Below are 13,149 nucleotides of genomic sequence, written 5' to 3'. Positions count from 1 at the left end.
TACAAACTAAAACATACAAAAGCACATGGAGACAAAGACATACTAAAGCAATAACATGTAATTGTCTTCAATTCTTTACAGTGTAGCCTATAGAAACATATAACAGGAAATATAGGACAATTATATTTTAACTATATTAAAAAGTACACAGACTTCATAAGATGGAATCATAAGATATGCAGAAATATTTAAAAATTATTTGTTAACCGAAACATTTTTCCAGTTCTACCTGAGAAAGTCAGCTTGCTTAAATAACATTTTTATATTAACAAATAAATGTACAATTTAATGCAATTCAGCATTAAAAGAGAATTTCACACTCACCTTCAGTGAAGAGAAGACACAAACTCAGCAGCTTTGTCATCATGGAAACACCACTAACCTCCCAGCACACACTGACAACTCTACACCCAGAACTCCACTACCACTGTGGACACACACTGACTCCAGATCTCAGTCCAGAACTCTCTCAGCTGTACTTCACTGAGGTCCACAAGGACTTCACTACAGTAATGTGGTGTCTTGTGAGTCCTGAGAACACCTGAGGTCTGTTTTTTCATTGTGTAGTTTCACAGAGCCCACAGGGCCCCTGGTGCCGCTGTGAACCAGACATGCATGTTGTGGTTTCAGTGTGGGGGTGTCTGTGGGGGAAGAAAGAGGAGGCTTGAGAAACCACCAGAAGGCTGAAAAAGCCTCCTTGTTGACAACTTGCCGTTAAAGCAGCCATGTAACACAGCCAGTTTACTGGTGGACAAATACTGCATACACTACTTATAGTGTAGCCATGACACTTTATAAACATAAAATGCATAAATACAGCAAACATCATACAGCATAAGTACATAAAATCAGCAATAGAGCGGGTTGTTTTTTGGTAATGAATGGTGTTTCAAACTATGGATGTTTATGTCTCCTCCACCACAAATCCTTTTTTCTTGTAATAAAGTGTAAACATTTGTATTATTCTATTTATTGTGTATTTGACAGATATTTGACAAGCCAGTTAAACAGAGCCTGGGTGATCAGTTATAATTAGACTCTGCCTTTGCTATGAGCCATTACACTTAATACTAAAAACTGCTGGTTAAAAGCACAAGGACTAAAACCACGACTAACAGCTCGCTCAGACCATGTGTGTTTCTTTTTAAAAACAGCCCAGGTAGCACAGAGATTTAAATCCAGTCATTGTGGCCCCCAGTAACATCATTATTTATCATGTTCCTGTGCCTCATACACCTTCACTTGGGCCCAATCACATTTCACCCCTTGACCCTACCACTTAGCACTGGCCCTCCATATGCAGTGTTCATGAGTAGGGGTTGGGTGTCTGATAGAGGGCTAGGGTGAGGTCTTAGGGCTAAATGGCCCTCCAAACTGAGGGTTTTCATAGTCCCACTCCAAATTGAGTGTTTCTCAGAATCCCCTGTGAATCATTGAAAAAATGGAAGCAGAAGCAAGGGGGAAGATTTCACCCACTAGCCTTTGTAACTCAGTCCCAAGATGCAAGATGACACTTGAAAACAAGGGGTAGGAGGAAAAATGAGAGGGGATTGGGCCTTGGTAAAAATCTAAGCACTAAATCTAAGAATAAAATGGTTTAAAACATTACTTTTATTATGCATGGTATTACCTAATCCTAGAGATATATAATAAAGTTATCTGTTACCGGACAAGGGGATTTTCAGATCCAGTACAGACATTAAGTCATATAAAATCAAATACATTTGGAAAAAGAACTAAAATTCTTACTCTCTAATGCACAAACATTAAAAAAAATCCTCAATGTCAGACCTAGCTACCATACATTGTACATTCTTTAAATGGAGAACAGCATTTTGAAGTCTGATTTCTGACTCAGTCACTGCTCAAATGGTCAAACCAGAACTGTATACATATTTTTATAATTATGGCCCCTCCACTTACTGGCTTAGAAGCAGTGTTACTGTGATTCTTATTACGTTATCTGACGCCAAACCAGAGGTGATAAATCTGATTTTGAACCCTGACAGACTCAAAGGGGCCTGGATGTTGCACCAACTGCTGTGATCAGATCATCATAGTGAATCAACATACAAGACAACACACCGGGAATGCACACCTCGAGACAAGAACAGGACCTCTAGAAAGTTGGACTAGACATTAATTGCTTATTTTTTCACTTATTAAATTCATTTTTCTTTTTCAATTGTTATTATAGTGGTGACCATTGTTGGCCAGAGGAGGATGGGCCCCCTTTTGAGTCTTGGTTCCTCTCAAAGTTTCTTCCTCTTACTTCTTCCTCTTGGGAGATTTTTCTAGCAACTGTTGCCCTTGGCAATCCAGTAAAAACTGCAATCTAACGTTTTACCACTAGGTGGACCCATGCTACAATTTTACGTAAATCATATGGCAACACCGGGATTATAAAATGACAAATTTCTTATTAAGACTGATATAATTTAGTTTTTAAAAGTCCAATTTTCCTTCTATAAGATTGATGTATTTTTTTATTGACTTACATAATTCATACCTTTAACCTGTGCATTATTGTACAGACCAAGAAAAGGCTTTTGATATGTAGAAGCTGAAAGCAACAGTACATTTGTGGTGTGAGTACAGTTCTCATCTCTAGTGGTGGAGTGACATTCTTACAGAGTGAGGACCAGTTTTTTGGCCAACAAACAAGTTACTCCTGCAAACAAATTCCATATCAAATTTGAAACTGAACCACACTACTCAAACTGAACATGTGCAATTAAAATACACCCTGACTTATTTTTCATGCACTGCATTATGTATAAAAATAATGTTTTGAAATTAAATACTCCTTTAAACATCTGTTCAAACTTTTTTAAAGTCTCAGGTAGCCAGTTCTGTGGCTGCTGTAATTCCACCTGCTGTTGTAACAGACACACTTGTACTGCGCCTTTAAGAGGGAGCTTTATGGTTCTGTAGATTGAGAGTGAGAGAGAGAGAGAGAGAGAGAGAGAGAGAGAGAGAGAGAGAGAGAGAGAGAGAGCGAGCCGTCACCTTTCTGCTCGTCTTCTCAACACTCCTTTTTCTTTGGTAACGCTGTACGGTGCTTTTTACTTTTTCCTTTACGTATAAATACAGTGATGGTAGCCGTGTGACCTGGGTTGAAGTGGTCCAGGAGACAATAAAAGTCTTTCAGATTGCCCACACCAGTGTGTGTGTCACTCCATGTTTACTCCACGCATCGCGGTTACCCCGTAGCACCTGTCCCTCACTCCAGGTAAGAAGCGTTACACTGTTTTCATTAATAAGTCTTTGAAGTACTTTGGGTGTCGTAGTGAAATGAACTGACCAAACAGCAGTGAGGGAGGTTATGTTGGGTCTCACCCCCTGAGCTTCTACATCGTGTCTCTGTGGACGGTCTCAAAGGACGGAGCCACTTAACTAAGAATGAGACCGTCCTCACTGACAATGTGAGAATATCTGATAGATCACTGAATGATAAGGAAGAAAGAGGACGTACCACATGACATCTTACAAAACCTACCGCATCTCTATATTTGGTGTGTGTTGTGTTGAGCTTAGTTTGTCAGTTTCATCTGAATACACTTCCTCTCCACTATAAGTGTAGTTGTGAAGTCATTCAGTAGAGTGTATTGAAGCGTGTGTACGGTGTGTATCAGCAGTCCTGCTGTAGCTGTGTGTAGTGTGTGTGTAACTCAGTAAGAATGCAGGTGTGTGTTTATCTGCTCCTTGTGCTCCACGCTGCTGATGGTGAGTGTTACCTTCTCTCTACAGGTGTTGTCATCCTTATACATTCATTTGCACAAAGGTATTTATATCTGGGATAAGCAGAGAGCAGCAGCTCACCACTTACCCCCGATTCTGTCTATCTACCAAGAAATGTCTGAAGTCCAAATTTTGCCTCTTTAGTTTAGAACAAAAGCTGTTAAATGCTAACGTTGCTAACAAACATTGGAGGTCAACAGCAACTCAAATATAGCCTTCATAAATACAAGCCCGCAAACTTCTCTCAAGCCGGTGAAACCGCGTGTTAATAAATGTCTCCCAGACTAGTCGGTGTGTCGTATAACTCACTGTGAACTAGACAAGTGAAGAAACACGTCACCGGGAAGCGACCTGGATGAGGTTTGAGGACATGTAGCTCGATATCTGACTTATTTACAAATCCTATTAGCTGTCGTTGCTGTTGGCTTCCAGTGTTTGTTAGCAATGTTAGCAGCGTTTTGTTCTAAAGGAGCGAAATATGGACTCCAAACATGTCTTGTCCACCCGAGTTAAGGGAGAATAAAGTAAATTTGCTTCTTCGCCGACTTGTTCCGTTAAGTGGCACTGAAATCTGCGCTGTGGTTCGGTCCGGTAGAGAGTAACTAATTACTTGCTAATTGCTAATTAGTTACTTAAGACCAGCATAAGGTAGGAATTGTAGGGACTTTAGTAAGACTGACAAAATTGAGAAACAAGAAGAGTACAAGAGTTTTGTGACTCTTACAAGAATCATTTTGCTCTAGAAATCGGTACATTTATAAAAACAATTTGTTTTTTATTATGGTGTGGTATGTGAAATGTGCTCACTTGTTTATTTCTGTTTGTGTTATTTATTCCTCACTTGCTCATTCTGTGTATGATGCAGCTCTTGTCCACTACCCACTTCTGTATCCAGCTGCCTGTGACAGAGGTCACACCTCATTGTGGTTGACTGTATATGTGGTACAGTCCTGTACATGTGGTGTATGATGTGTGTGTTTGGTGCTTCTGTGTGTTTTCCCGAGTGTGGGTGGGGTTGGGGGAGAGACTACAGAGGATTCTGATCTCATGAATTTTGACGTGCCCATCATATCCCTTACTGAGCTAGCAGTCAAACAAGACAGTACTACTCTATATTACCATAGAGACCAGAGGAGGGGCAGAGCTCACTACCTGCGGGTTAAAGAGCTGGACTTTTACTGAATCCATTTCAATCAGGAGGTCTCAGCTATCAGGACTTCCCAGAGGGTTTCAGCCAGACAGCTGTCTCCCACTGTGAAGACAGTGTGTTTTGTTTTGTGTTTTTGTTTTTTTTACCTATTTATATGGTTTACTGCTGCTCAGGCACATTGACTATAGTACTTGCTGACACTTCATACAGTAAGTGGACTCAGATTAGGCTGGATCCCTGCTCAGCTTTTCTGAAATACAATCCATGCTTAACTATTTGGTCAACCAAAGTAGCCCAGATCTCATCAGTGATGGTTGCTCTTCCTCATCCTCATCTTCTCTCTCCAGTATTGGCCTTCATTTATATCCAACAAAGATATCGAGCCTGTGGCCTGTTTATAGTGCTCAGGCTGCAATGTTGGTGATGACGGCTTCAAGACACCTGTATGGAGAAACTAGTCGCATGCATTGCTCAGGTGTCATTTTGGCCCATTCTTCCACACAAACACTCTTCAAATCCTGATGGTTCCGTGGGCTCCTTCTATGAACTCTGAGCTTTAGTTCCTTCCATAGATTTTCAATTAGATTCATGCAGAAAAAAGCAGAAAAAATAATGTTCTGAAAAAAATCCATAATGGAACAATAAAACAAATTGTTTTTACAAATGTACAGAACAAAAATGATACTTGCTTGTAGGAGTCACAATTTTAATTGTAGATTTAGCAGTTAGCCTCCTTTCCCAAGTGGAAGATGAACCCAAAAGGAATAAAACACAAGTACTCTGGTTCTTGGAGTGGCTACACTGTAATGTTATCAGTCTTAGTCCTGCCCCATCACTGTTAGTCCTCCACCTACAATTCCTAACTTATGCCAGTCTGAAACCACACCTGGAGTAAATAATTAGCAGTTAATTAGTAATTACCAATAGATACAGCAAATTATACAAAGACAGCACTGAAACCAAGACAGAAGAACATAACTACACTTCACTGGCTAGATACCATACAATAAAAGTGTGTGTGTGTGTGTGTGTGTGTGTGTGTGTGTGTGTGTGTGTGTGTGTGTGTGTGTGTGTGTGTGTGTATGTGTTCGTGCACACGTATACTCGTGTGTGAATTTAAGTTTGTTAATTTAGTTTGATCCTGGCGTATTCTGTATTATCTTCATTATCCATTTCTTTGGGTGCTGGTCTGGTGGTGTTAATATGGGCTACAGTAGAATACATCACATCATCCTGCAGAAAATATCACAATTTCAAAATTTTAACACACATACATACAGAATAATGCACATACTGTTGTGTGGTTTATTACAGTTATTAATACATAACATGTTGAAAAAAATATGTTGCATTTATACAACAGTAAAATGCATTATAATACAATACTTGGGTTTATAATAAACTACATTACAGTGTTCCTGTAGAAAACCAAACAAGGCAAATGAGACAACTTATGTACACATTAAAGCACACATCCACATATGCAGATGTGTTTACACCTAGACCCCTGCTCTATACCTACACATAATAGGCTGCCATTTAATCTGATTTATATTCATTCACAAACATGTAATCAATCACTAGCCACTATAAAAAGGAATAACCAGTATTCACCTGAGTCTTTACTGTAATATGTGCACCTATCTTACAGGTGTGCACCACTGTTTATTGGGTGACCACTGGAGCACTGCTGAGTGGATCCTACCTGGATGGTGGACCACTGTCAAGAAACAAGTGTCTCTGCAGTGGTAGTGTCTTTAGGGCATGTATGAGTGTGTAACAAGAACAGCAATGTGTCTGGAGTTTATACACAAGCCTGTGGAACTGCACACAGGTATATAATGCAGCTAGAAGATAATGATGTAGTGTAAAGGTGATCCTAATAAAGTGGCTGAGGAGAGTAACCACATACATACATCACCTGCCCTTTTTAAATACTAATGATAAATGTGTGTGGATCACTTTTTCTTTAATTAATGAGTTTTTACTGGCGAGATCTTGAAAACTAGTCAGACCGAAGGTTTTTTGCCTCATTCTGGTGCCACTTAAAGGGATAGGTCGGCACAAAAATAAAATGTTCATTATTTTTCCCTTATACCAGATGGCCAGGATAACCCTGTTTGAATGATGCAGTGCCCATCATCTCTAGCAGAGCCACATGCTGCAAAAGTCTTAAGTGAATAACTGTCATGCTGGTGAACCACAGCACATTAGACAAATAACAGTTAAACTACAGAATATTAAACAAATAATAACTGCTCTGTTAAACTACAGAATATTAAACAAATAATAACTACTCTGCTGAACTACTGCATATTGGATGATGTCAAACTGTTCATCACAATTTAGTATTCAGAATCAACTGTGTGCAAAGAGACTGTAGTGAAGTTCTCTGTGTACACAAGAACCCTTAAAGTTCTTCCATACTCTCAGATACACACAACCTCTCACCAGTACCTGCATGACTTTTTCATTGGGTTTAACATTCATGCAGAAACAGTCAGATTCCTCATCCAAGCTCTCACACTGTAGAACAGATCTGTGTACTGAATCAGAGTTCACTGATATTATAACATGGATGTGTGACACTCACCCGTGTCTGCTGATCTCTCCTCTGTCCTGTTTGTCCCTCTCTGCTCACCGTCTGTTCACATCTCTGAACTACAAAATTAATGAACTCAGTGTCAGCACCAGCTGTGAGAGGAGACTCTTCTCTCTGCTCTTTTTTTTCTTTTTCTTTCTATCTCTCCCTCTCTCCCTCCCTCCTCCTCCTCCTCTCTCCTTCTCTCTCCCCCTCCCCCTCCCTCCTCTCTCTCTCACCCTCCCTCCTTCACTCTCCATTTCTCCCTTTCTCTCTCTCTCTCTCTCTTTCTGGGAGTGAATGAATTAGGGGCTCCTGGGTCGAGTCTCTTCCTCTCTCCCTCCTTCCCTCCCTCCCTCTTTCTCTCCTCCCCTCTCTCTCTCCCTCTTTCTCTTTCTCCCCCTCTCTCTAGAGCAAATGAGAACAGTAGTAACTAAATAAGGAAACTAAACAAGTCGTGTGTAATATGGGTATATAACTGACTGGAACCTAAACAGGACAGAAGACAAGAGTCATTAACTACAGGCATGAAATACAAATACAAACAGAAGATGTAACTAGAAACAGACAGAAGTAGAACTGCAGATCCTGCCACTGGATAGATTTTTTGTTTTATCTAGTACAGTAGTTATTGGTACAGATCAGTCACTATATGCAGTCGACAACATTTCATACATTAAATACACAAGAGGTTGGTTTACCTGTTACTTGGAGTTTGACCTCTATAAGATGATCACTGCTGATGCGACACCTGTACTGTCCCCCGTCCTCTTTAGTCAGACCAGATATGAATAGAGAGAAATTTCCTGAAGCAGCAACCAGCTTAATTCTATCAGTGTAACGGTTTGTCTGGTCAGTTGGGTAGATGACATTAGATTCTTCTATAAAACTCCATCTGGCAGTCTTTGGCTCAGCCAGCAGTTCGGTGCAGTAACAGGGCAGCAGGACAGACCCTCCCACGTATCCACTCAGCACTGTGGGAGGATTCTCAACATCCTTACAGACTAGAGGGAGCAGAAACATTGGCATGTTACACTACTGTTATGAAATAACCTGTACAACCAGTGACATTCATCTGTGAACCATCATATGAAGACAAAACAAATCCATCTGTCAGATTTTTAACATCAAAAAGATGTTCTGATACTCTGTAACTTACAGAGTTTATGCAATAGTTTATGCTCCATCACATTTGATAAATATGAATGGATGAGAAAAATCTTGTATTTGTAGAGTCAGTGGTTCTAGTCCATCTGGTTTAATACAAAGTTAGTGTTAACCATCCTCCAACTCCAGTCATGATCAGTGTCTGACCACTGAAACACTGCTGGCTGGATATCTTTCACTGTCAGAACACTCTCAGCCTACCAGTAGCACTGAATCCAGTAACACTGCTGTACCTGAACCACTCATACCAGTACAACACCCACTACCAAGCCTCCAGCACTGTAGTGGGATTGACGTGTGCAGAATGGTTCAGTATCCACATATACTGGGACGTCTGTGGTCAGAAACTGACCAGTGATGTCCTGGTTGCAGGGTGACACACAAACTGTGTATGGCACCAGGTGGACACAGTCTGTAATTATACCTACACATTCACTTATTAGAGGTACTGAAAGTGTTCAGTGAGGGCAGGTGAAATGTATGTTAGTTGTGTTTTAACTCTTCTAGACTGGTGACTGAGGGTGTCTGGTGACTAATATCTGAGGATAATGTGGTCCACATGATAGATACATAAATATGTAATGGTGTTTCTCTACTTTTAAACGTCCTGTTTAGTGTCCTGTTAGTAATATGTGATGTTTTTAAAAGGTATTGGACATGAAGCACAAGAGGACTCAATGCATTTTCATATGAGATTTTATTTATAATTATTTATTTAGTTACTTGAAAATTTGAAATTAAGCTTATCAAAGCAACAAAGACCATACAAGAGAACAATATGTAAAATTAAATTTTGGAGTATATTTGGAGTGTGTCTGCTGCTCTCTCCCCCTGTAGAGTGTGTTCTCTGTCTTCTTAGAGGAGATGAGATGTGTGATCACCTGTGTCTGCTGTTCTCTCACCCTGTAGAGTGTGTTCTCTGTCTTATTAGAGGAGATGAGATGTGTGATCACCTGTGTCTGCTGTTCTCTCCTCCTGTAGAGTGTGTTCTCTGTCTTATTAGAGGAGATGAGATGTGTGTGATCACCTGTGTCTGCTGTTCTCTCCTCCCTCTGCTTATCCAGCTCTGCTCCCCTTCTGTCTTCATTTATGAACTTCAGAATGAAACCAGACAGACTGAGACACACAGATCATGGTTTGTGTGTGTATTTGTACATGTGTGTATGTTTGTGTTAATGACCATGTGTGTTTGCATGTGTTTACCTCTGTATCTCCACTAAATGACTCCTCTGTATCCTAACAGTAGCAGCAGAAGTGGAACGGTGATGTAAGTCATGGTTGAGTGAGTATAATCAAACCAATAAGGGGGGTTTACATGTTTACATATTTGTTTGTTTCTGTACTGCTTTGAATCTGTGTAGGTAAAGACATTATTTAATTACAATAACAATACACACATCAGTGGGTATAGGATAGTAATATAAGATATAAATACAACTCAGTTGTGTCTCTGCGTGTTTGCATAAGAGAGAGAAAGAGAGAGAGAGAGAGAGAGAGAGAGAGAGAGAGAGAGAGGACTGCATCCTGTTTCTGATGGTGCACGTACAATGCACTCTGTGTGTGTGTGTGTGTGTGTGTGTGTGTGTGTGTGTGTGTTTTAGCCGATGTGTTTTATGATGTTAATAAGAAAACTATGAGTATTCTTACCTTCAGCAGGGGCCCCTGTGCTGTCCTCACTGTGTCTGCCAGCAGGCCTTTGAGAGGATGTGGTTACTGGTCTTGTCTGGCCAGTGATCACTGGAGTAGATTTTGTAGTTTTAAGTGGAACCTCTGGAAGGAGAGAAGATTTCAGAATTGTGATGAGAGTTACGTGATCAGAGTTCTGCATTTCTTACTACAGGATAATCTTTGGTTTGCCCTCTGTAACGTGTATAATACTGCTTCCAGAATGGTGTTCATCAGCCATGCCTGGTACCATCACTGCTGTATCGATCGTGCAGACACACTTGTTTATACATTGTTTTAATCTCATAATTCAGTGCTTGTTACTCTTTATGAGGATGTGCTCTGGTATTATGTGTGTGCGGGGGGTTGTTTTGATTCATGCTGTTATGCTCTCTAAGTCTTTAAGATTGGGTACTGCACACTCATGAATAAACTCAACATACATTTCCTACATGACTTTCCAACAAAACTACATAGCAATTTCACTGTGTGAAATATTCTATCAGGAAACGTCGAACACTCATCTGTTGTACATGTGTATATGGTGTGTGCTGTCCTCCACTATCCTCTCTAGTGCTGATCTGTGACTGTCTTACTGTACGTGTGATCTCTCTGCAGCAGGAGTGAGACATCACTGACTACATGAAGAACTATCTGACTGCTCCTCAACGAAGCCTGTCATACCTACACACACTGTTTTTAGGACTGTGGCGTGAGTGAGTGAGTGAACACATGAGAACTGAAATCGAGACAAACACTTCAGCTCACACACACTTCCCTCTTCCTACTTTCACTTGTTCAAATTTGTCCTCCCTCAATTCGAGGGTTGGCCAGATAACCTCAGATAACCTCAACCAAAACCCTAGTAACATGCTATTCTTAATCAGTTCAATAGCAGTGTTTTTATGAGGAACTCCATCCATAAACATTACATTGTAGCCTTGCATTATTCAATTACATTGAAATGTATTTGTATAATGCACTTCTCAGCAGGTGTTATCACAAGGCAACATTACATAAATTAGCTTTAAGAGGATGAGAATCCAGGCTCATCCTCTTCTCTTCAACACGGGATGGTGTGCACATTATACTTCCCTAATTTACACACTCTCGTACGTGGACATGCCTAATAATTTAGTCTCTCTTTCTGCCGAGGTTCACCTACCCCTGATGTCATGATGTTATTGAGCCTACACCCGTCTCAGCTGCCATGGCTCCTCCCTCCACCCCCTGATGTCCCTTGCTGTAGCCCACCACACCTCCACCCCAGCCAACTACTTGATGGACGTTGATGGACGTTCTCTTGCGGGATGGGTTTCAGACACGTGCACTCCATCGGGACAAGACTAGGACATCTAGAAAACTGGACTAGACATTAATTGCTTATTTTTTTAATTTATTATTAGTTTTTTACTTTTCTCTTAAAATTGTTATTATTGTGGTGACTGTTGTCGGCCAGAGGAGGATGGGCCCCACCTTTGAGTCTTGGTTCCTCTCAAGGTTTCTTCTTCATACTCTAGGGAGTTTTTCCTTGCTACTGGGGACTTGGACTCGGACATTTGTAACACTGCTTTGTGACAATTTCTGTTTTAAAAAGCGCTACATAAATAAATTTGATTTAATTTACTATGATACACCATTCAAAAATGTCATATTCATGTGACACTCTGTTTAGGAAGTTACAGATATATGGACTTAATCCCCCTGTGCTGCTGAACGGATGGCTTTAATGCAGCTAGTGAGTCATTAATATGTCAACAAAAGAATAAATAAATGAATTTAACATTTAATATCAGTCTGTTCAGAATATGACACACCTGAGTGTGTGCTGCGTTCCCAATGCCTTTACAGATTACAGCGGAGTATCTCATTTCTTGATAATCCTGCGGAAACCCAAACGCTTGGTTAAATGAAGAAAGCTGCTGAGGTCATTAGAGTGGAAGTAATGTCTGTGCATATGGAGTGATATGCAGTGTTAGCTCAGTGGTTAAGGTACTCAGCTAGTAATTAGAAAGCTGCCAGTTGCCACTGTTGGGCCTCTGTGCAAGGCCCTTAATCCTCAATCGCTTAAATTGTATTCAATTATAACTGTAAATTGCTTTGGATAAACGTGTGAGTTAAATGTTGTAAATGTTATATATTGGCTTTCTGTATTTCTGAACTATTTCTGATTGCTTACTTCTGTTTTGTGCCCCTCCTGGATTTGTCTGCCTAGATATTTTGTCTCTCTGGATTTCAACCTGGACTTTAGTTCCTCTCTGTGATGCTCCCTGGCTCTGTTTATCCTATAGTACTGGTTCTGATCCTTGCCTGAGTTTGACTGTGTTGGATTATCCTTTTCTGATTAAAATCACATTTAATTTTATCCTCGAGCATCTGGCTTTCTCTGAAACATCAGTGTCACTGGAGTGAATGTGACATTGTTCCTCAGAATCCCTGCTGAGTCAATTAGTGATTGACTGATTAAACCATGAAGTTCAGAGCTGGATCACAGCAGAACTTAAAGCCCATGAATCTCAAAAAGTAGCATGGTCGTGTGTGTGTGTGTGTGTGTGTGTGTGTGTGTGTGTGTGTGTGTGTGTGTGCTGTCCAACCTTCCTGATCAAGTGTGTAGTGACCAAGAGCTGAATTATACACAGAATGAACAAGTGAGGAATAAATAAACAAATAAACAAGTGAGCACATTTCCACTCATTACTAATAACCACCTGAGAAATAAATATAACTTTGTCAGATATTATATATACATATATGAAGAAGATTCCAAGTTCCACATCCTGAAAAGCACCTTACTTGTAAGAGATCTTCTTCACACTCCATTTAGGCATCACTGTTTGGTGCAACA

At 40.3% G+C, this 13,149-nt stretch overlaps 1 long non-coding RNA gene across 3 annotated transcripts; it reads left to right on the top strand.

The window, feature by feature from the left end:
• Positions 1-3,001: 3,001 nt before the first annotated feature.
• On the top strand, positions 3,002-12,669 carry LOC145647508 (uncharacterized). Of its 3 annotated transcripts, none has more exons than XR_014116346.1 (3): positions 3,002-3,232; positions 9,704-9,774; positions 9,886-12,669. It is a non-coding gene; the product is annotated as an uncharacterized LOC145647508 (long non-coding RNA). The 3 variants fall into 3 exon arrangements; XR_014116345.1 differs by having other exon boundaries at positions 9,883-12,669; XR_014116343.1 differs by lacking the exon at positions 9,704-9,774 and having other exon boundaries at positions 9,883-12,669.
• The last annotated feature ends 480 nt before the right edge of the window (positions 12,670-13,149 follow it).

This window comes from Electrophorus electricus, chromosome 2 (genome assembly GCF_041902795.1).
Source record: "Electrophorus electricus isolate QZ-2024a chromosome 2, ASM4190279v1, whole genome shotgun sequence".
In the NCBI taxonomy this organism is placed as follows: Eukaryota; Metazoa; Chordata; class Actinopteri; order Gymnotiformes; family Gymnotidae; genus Electrophorus; species Electrophorus electricus.
The sequence above is the reverse complement of the archived record's forward strand: the minus strand, read 5'-3'. Positions and strand labels throughout refer to the sequence as shown.